The sequence below is a fragment of the Neophocaena asiaeorientalis genome, unplaced genomic scaffold (genome assembly GCF_003031525.2).
Source record: "Neophocaena asiaeorientalis asiaeorientalis breed wild unplaced genomic scaffold, Neophocaena_asiaeorientalis_V1.1 scaffold15, whole genome shotgun sequence".
NCBI lineage: Eukaryota > Metazoa > Chordata > Mammalia > Artiodactyla > Phocoenidae > Neophocaena > Neophocaena asiaeorientalis.
In genome coordinates this window covers 10,699,156-10,706,456 of record NW_020185328.1, presented here as the reverse complement: position 1 = coordinate 10,706,456, position 7,301 = coordinate 10,699,156, and positions in this window count along the sequence as shown.

Genomic DNA, 7,301 nt, shown 5'->3' with positions numbered 1-7,301 from the left:
TCCCTTTGGTCTTCCCTGGTGGGGCAGTGGTTAAGAACCCGCCTGCCAATGCAGGGGACACGGGTTCAAGCCCTGGTCCGGGAAGATCCCAAATGCAACAGAGCAACTAAGCCCATTCACCACAACTAATGAGCCTGTGCTCTAGAGCCCGCAAGCCACAACTGCTGAAGCCCACGAGCCACAACTACTGAAGCTCACGTGCCATAACTACTGAAGCCCATGCGCCACAACTACTGAAGCCCACGCACCACAACTACTGAAGCCCACGTGCCTAGAGCCCATGCTCCACAACAAGAAGAGCCACTGCAATGAGAAGCCCACACACCGCAAGGAAGAGTAGCTCCAGCTCGCCGCAATGAGAAAAAGCCCACACGCAGCAAAACCCAATGGAGCCAAAAATAATAAATAAATTAAATAAATAAATTTATTTTTTAAAATTCCTGTAATAAACTATAATGGAAAAGAATATATATATGTACAACTGAATCACTTTGCTGTCCAGCAGAAATCAATACAACATTGTAAATCAACTATACTTCAATAATTTTTTTTAAAAAACTCAATGTCTGCCTGGAAATTTATCAACAATAATAATACATAAATTTATTAAATATTACTATGTTCCATATGCTAAGTGCTTTAGGTATATAATCTAATCTACTCCTTACAACAACCTCACAACAAGTAGGTATTATTATTCCCATTTAAGGAAATGGACTACTGGAGAAGTAATTTATCTAATCTGTAGGTGGTGGAACTAGTCTAGCACTCAAGTCTATGTGACTCCAATTCATTTCCTTAACGATTTTGCAATATTCTCTCCCATTGGGAGCCATTTTTCTCTATTGTTCATTAATGTATTACTTATTTTGATATGTTTACACATATTAACTATTTCTCTCACCCACTGCAGATGAAAGAATCTAACTGAAAAACAAGGAAAAGGAATTTAATGCTATTAGATATAAAAGATTTTACCACCATGTGATAAGAGGGATAGGCATAGAAAATCCCAGACTTTTCCAAAAATTGAAAATTTATACATTCTAAAATATTTTCTTGCCAAAACAGATTTTTTTTGCAAATATTTTCTCTTTATTATGGTAACCTCATTATGTTGACATCATTATGGTACCTATGATTCCTATTTTTTTTTAATTATTAACAGACTATATTTTAGTACAGTTTTAGATTAACAGAATAATTGGGCAGATAGTACATAGAGTTCCATACACCCATCCCCCCACCCCTCTAGCCCTTCACACAGTTTCTACTATTATTAACATCTTCTTTTAGTGTGGTTACAGTGAATGAACCAATATTAATATATTTTTATTAATTAAAGTCTATAGTTTACATGAAGGTCCAAATTTGTGTTATACACTGGGTTGTACAGTTTATGGATTTTGACATTTATATAATGACGAGTACACTACTATAATATCATACAGAGCAGTCTCACTGCCCTAAAAATCCTCTGTGTTCTGCCCATACATCCATCCCTCCTCCTAACCCCGGCAACCACTGATCTTTTTTTACTGTCTACATAGTTTTGCCTTTTACAGAATGTCATATAGCTAGAGTCACATAGTATGTAGCCTGGCTTTTCTCATTTAGCAATATATAGTTCAGATTCCTCTATGTCTTTTCATGGATTGATAGCTCATTTCTTTTTTTTTAACATCTTTATTGGCGTATAGTTGCTTTACAATGCTGTGTTAGTTTCTGCTGCATAACAAAGTGAATCAGCTATACATATACATATATCCCCATACCCCCACCCTCTTGTGTCTCCCTCCCACCTTCCTTATCCCACCCCTCTAGGTCATCACAAAGCACCAAGATGATCTCCTCGTGCCATGCAGCTGCTTGCCACTAGCTATCTATCTTACATTTCGTAGTGTATATATGTCCAAGCCACTCTCATTTTGTCCCAGCTTCCCCTTCCCGCTCCCCATGTCCTCAAGTGCATTCTCTACATCTGCCTCTTTATGCCTGTCCTGCCCCTAGGTTCAGTTCCATTGTATATATGTGCCACATCTTCTTTATCCATTCATCTGTTGATGAACACTTAGGTTGCTTCCATGTCCTGGATATTCTAAATACTGCTGCAATGAACATTGTGGTACATGACTCTTTTTGAATTATGGCTTTCTTAGGGTATATATCCAGTAATGGGATTGCTGGGTCATATGATAGTTTTACTTTTAGTTTTTTAAGGAATCTCCATACCGTCCTCCATAGTGACTGTATCAATTAATATTCCCACCAACAGTGCAAGAGGGTTCCCTTTTCTCCACACCCTCTCCAGCAGTTATTGTTTGTGGATTTTTTCATGATGGCCATTCTGACTGGTGTGAGGTGATACCTCAATTATAGTTTTGATTTGCATTTCTCTAATGATTAGTGATGTTGATGATTCTTTCATGTGTTTGTTGGCAATCTGTATATCTTCTTTGGAGAAATGTCTATTTAGGTCTTCTGCCCATTTTTGGATTGGATTATTTGTTTTTTTGATATTGAGCTGCATGAGGTGCTTATAAATTTTGGAGATTAATCCTTTGTCAGTTGCTTCATTTGCAAATATTTTCTCCCATTCTGAGGGTTGTCTTTTCATCTTGTTTATAGTTTCCTTTGCTGTGCAAAAGCTTTGAAGTTTCATTAGGTCCCATTTGTTTATTTTTGTTTTCATTTCCATTTCTCTAGGAGGTAGGTCAAAGAGCATCTTGCTGTGATTTATGTCCTAGAGTGTTCTGCCTATGTTTTCCTCTAAGAGTTTTATAGTGTCTGGCCTTATATTTAGGTCTTTAATCTATTTTGAGTTTATTTTTTTGTATGGTGTTAGGAAGTGTTCCAATTTCATTCTCTTACATGTACCAGCCCAGTTTTCCCAGCACCACTTATGGAAGAGACTGTCTTTTCTCCATTGTATATTCCTGCTGCCTTTATCAAAGAAAAGGTGACCATATGTGCATGGGTGTATCTCTGGGTTTTCTATCCTATTCCATTGATCTATATTTCTGTTTCTGTGCTGTCCATACTGTCTTGATTACTGTAGCTTTGTAGTATAGTCTGAAGTCAGGGAGCCTGATTCCTCCAGCTCCGTTTTTCTATCTCAAGATTGCTTTGGCTATTCGGGGTCTTTTGTGTTTCCATACAAATTGTGAATTTTTTTGTTCTAGTTCTGTGAAAAATGCCATTGGTAGCTTGATAGGGATTGCATTGAGTCTGTAGATTGTTTTGGGTAGTATAGTCATTTTCACAATGTTGATTCTTCCAATCCAAGAACATGGTATATCTCTCCATCTGTTTGTATCATCTTTAATTTTTTCATCAGTGTCTTATACTTTACTGCATACAGGTTTTCTGTCTCCTTAGGTAGGTTTATTCCTAGGTATTTTATTCTTTTTGTTGCAGTGGTAAATGTGAGTATTTCCTTAATTTCTCTTTCAGATTTTTCATCATTAGTGTATAGGAATGCAAGAGATTTCTGTGCATTAATTTATTGATCTTTGCTATTGTTTCCTTCATTTATTTTTCATTTATTTCTGACCTGATCTTTATGATTTTTTTCCTTCTGCTAACTTTGGGGGGGTTTTGTTGTTCTTCTTCTTCTTTCTCTAATTGCTTTAGGTGTAAGGTTATGTTGTTTATTTGAGATTTTTCTTGTTGTTTGAGGTAGGCTTGTATTTCTATAAACTTCCCTCTTAGAACTATAGAACTATATCCCCTAAGTTTTGGGCCACTGTGTTTTCATTGTCATTTGTTTTTAGGTAATCATTTCCTCTTTGATTTCTTCAGTGATCTCTTGGTTATTTAGTAGCATATTGTTTAGCCTCCATGTGTTTGTATTTTTTACAGTTTTTTTCCTGTAATTGATATGTAGTCTCATAGTGTTGTTGTAAGAAAAGATACTTGATACAATTTCAATTTTCTTAAATTTACCAAGGCTTGATTTGTGACCCAAGATAATGGTCTATCCTGGAGAATGTTCCATGATCACTTGAGAAGAAAGTGTAATGTCTTGTTTTGGATGGAAGGTCCTATAAATATCAATTAAGACCATTTTGTTTAATTTGTCATTTAAAACTTGTGGTTCCTTATTTATTTTCATTTTGGATAATCTGTCCATTGGTGAAAGTGGGGTGTTAAAGTCCCCTACTATGATTGTATTACTGTAGATTTCCCCTATTATGGCTGTTAGTATTTGCCTTATGTACTGAGGTGCTCCTATGTCAGGTGCATAAATATTTATAATTGTTATATCTTCTTCTTGGATTGATCCCTTGATCATTATGTAGTGTCCTTCTTTGTCTCTTGTAACAGTCTTTATTTTAGTCTATTTTGTCTGATATGAGAATTGCTACTCCAGCTTTCTTCTGATTTCCATTTGCATGGAATATCTTTTTCCATCGCCTCACTTTCAGTCTGTATGTGTCCCTGGGTCTGAAGTGGGTCTCTTGTAGACAGCATATATATGGATGCTGTTTTTGTATCCATTCAGCATTCAGCCAGTCTATGTCTTTTGTTTGGAGCAGTTAATCCATTCACATTTAAGGTAATTATCGATATGTATGTTCCTATTACCATTTTCTTCATTGTTTTGGGTTTGTTTTTGTAGGTCTTTTCCTTTTCTTATGTGTCTTGCCTGGAGAAGTTCCTTTAGCATTTGTTGTAAACCTGGCTTGGTGGTGCTGAATTCTCTTAGCTTTTGCTTGTCTGTAAATGTTTTAATATCTCCATTGTATTTGCATGATATCCTTGCAAGCATCTTGGTTACACCTTGCAAGTAATCTTGGTTGTAGGTTTTTCCCTTTCATCACTTTAAATATGTCCTTCCACTCCTTTCTGGTTTGCAGAGTTTCTGCTGAAACATCAGCTGTTAACCTTATGGGGATTCCCTTGTATGTTATTTGTTGCTTTTCCCTTGCTGCTTTTAATATTTTTTCTTGTATTTAATTTTTCATAGTTTGATTAATATGCATCTTGGTGTGTTTTTTCTTGGGTTTATCCTGTAAGGTACTCTGTGCTTCCTGGACTTGACTATTTCCTTTCCCATGTTAGGGAAGTATTCAATTATAATCTCTTCAAATATTTTCACAGTCCCTTTCTTTTTCTCTTCTTCTTCTAGGACCTCTATAATTCGAAGGTTGGTGCCTTTAATGTTGTCCCAGAGGTCTCTGAGACTGTCCTCAATTCTTTTCATTCTTTTTTCTTTATTCTGCCCCCTGGCAGTTATTTCCACCATTTTATCTTCCAGCTCACTTATCCGTTCTTCTGCCTCAGTTATTCTGCTATTGATTCCTTCTAGAGTATTTTTAATTTCAGTAATTGTGTTGTTCATCACTGTTTGTTTGCTCTTTAATTCTTGTAGATCCTTGTTAAATGTTTCTTTTATTTTCTCCATTCTGCATTCTGTTTCTGAGATTTTGGATCATCTTTACTATCATTACTCTGAATTCTTTTTCAGGTAGGTTGCCTATTTTGTCTTCATTTATTTGGCCTTGTAGGTTTTTACTTTGCTCCTTTGTCTGTAACATATTTTTATATCCTTTCTTTTTTTTTTTTTTTCTTTTGATGGGTGGTGCTGTATTCCTGTCTTACTGGTTGTTTAGCCTGAGACATCCAGCCCTGGAGTTTGCAGGCAGCTGGATAGAGACAGGTCTTGGTGCTGAGGTAAGGACCTCTGGGAGGCCTCACTCTGATTAATATTCCCTGGGGTCTGAGGTTCTCTGTTAGTCCAATGGTTTGGACTCGGAGCTCCTACCACAGGAGCTCAAGCCTGACCTCCAGCCTGGGAAACAAGATCCCGCAATCTTTGTGGTGCAGTTAAAAAAAAAAGAAGAAGAAAGAAATAAAAAAAGGAGCAGTACAATATCAAAGAATAAAACACAAAATAAAATTAGAAAGATAAAAAATATATTAGGAAAAATAAAACTATAATTGGAACAATTGCAACAAGGTAAAATAAAACCACAACAGAAAAAAGAAAAAAAAAGGGGGGGGGGGGGGGGAGAACAAGCCAAAAGGAGAGAAAAATAACAAAGTATAAAGAATAAAAGAAAATTAGAAAAATAAAGATTTATTAGGAAAAATAAAAGTATAAAAGAATCAACAACAATGAATCAACAAGGTAAAACTGAACCCCAATCTAAAAGAGAAAAACAAAATAAAAAAACCTTGGCTATGGGGACGGAGTTTAGGTGGGGGTGGAACTCAGGCAGGGGAGTGGTTTAGGGTAGGGTGGGACCTAGGCGGGTGTGGGGGTGACGTTTGAGCGTGGGTCGGGGCCTAGGCTCAGGACCCACAGAGCCCGAAAATTCCCTGGGGGTGAGACCAGAGCAGGGCAACGTTCAAGCGTGGGGCGGAGCCTCTACTTAGGAACTGTGCCCAAGGGAAGAGGCAGCACGTGGAAAGGAGGGTCTCTGGAGTTTGGAGATAAGGCCCTGAGGGAGGGTGTGTGGGTGGGGTTTAGGCCCAGGGCATTGGAGGGGGTCTCCGAGCGTAGAGGTGGGGCCCTGGGTGGGGATGTAGGGGTGGGGCTTGGGCTCTGCACGTCAGGAGGGAGGCTCTGAGGGCAGAGGATTAGGCCTAGGAGCCCAACCGGCTCCCCGGTGCCTAAGTGGACAGGGAAAGCACTGGCCTCATTCTGTTCGTTCCTTCATGCCCCTCCCCCACCATCTCCTCCAGGGTCTCCCATCCCCACTGGACCCCTAACCGTGGGTGGGTCCCACTGGGTGTAGGAACTCCTCCCCCCCACCCTCAGGGGTGCCGGTCCTGGAGGTCTGGCCTTTACTTTTGCTCCCCCTTCCCTCCCTCCCACTCCCTCAGAACCCGTGAGGCTGGAGGGGGCCTCTGTGGGCAGAGGATCAGGCCTGGGATCTCAGTAGGTTCCTGGGGGCCCAAGTGGACAGGGGAAACCTGGTCATGCCCCCTTTTGATCCTCTGCCCTCCCAGTGGTCCTCCAATTCCCCCCTTCAGGAGTGGGAACCCTTCCCCTCCCCCAGTGGCCCCTCAGGGGCACCAGTGCTGTCCCACCTCCACTTCTCCTTCCCCTGCACTCCCCCCCCACCCCACATCCTACCCTGTTGCTGAGGGTTCCTCCCATCCCCTTAGGTATCCATGGTCCCCCCACCAGTGCCTGGTAGGTGCCCTAGTTGTGCGGGGACACGAATTCCCCGTCCCCCTAGTATGCCATCTTGACTCCGCCTGCAAAACGGAATTCTAGGGCTTCCCTGGTGGCGCAGTGGTTGAGAGTCCGCCTGCCAATGCGGGGGACACGGGTTTGTGCCCCGGTCCGG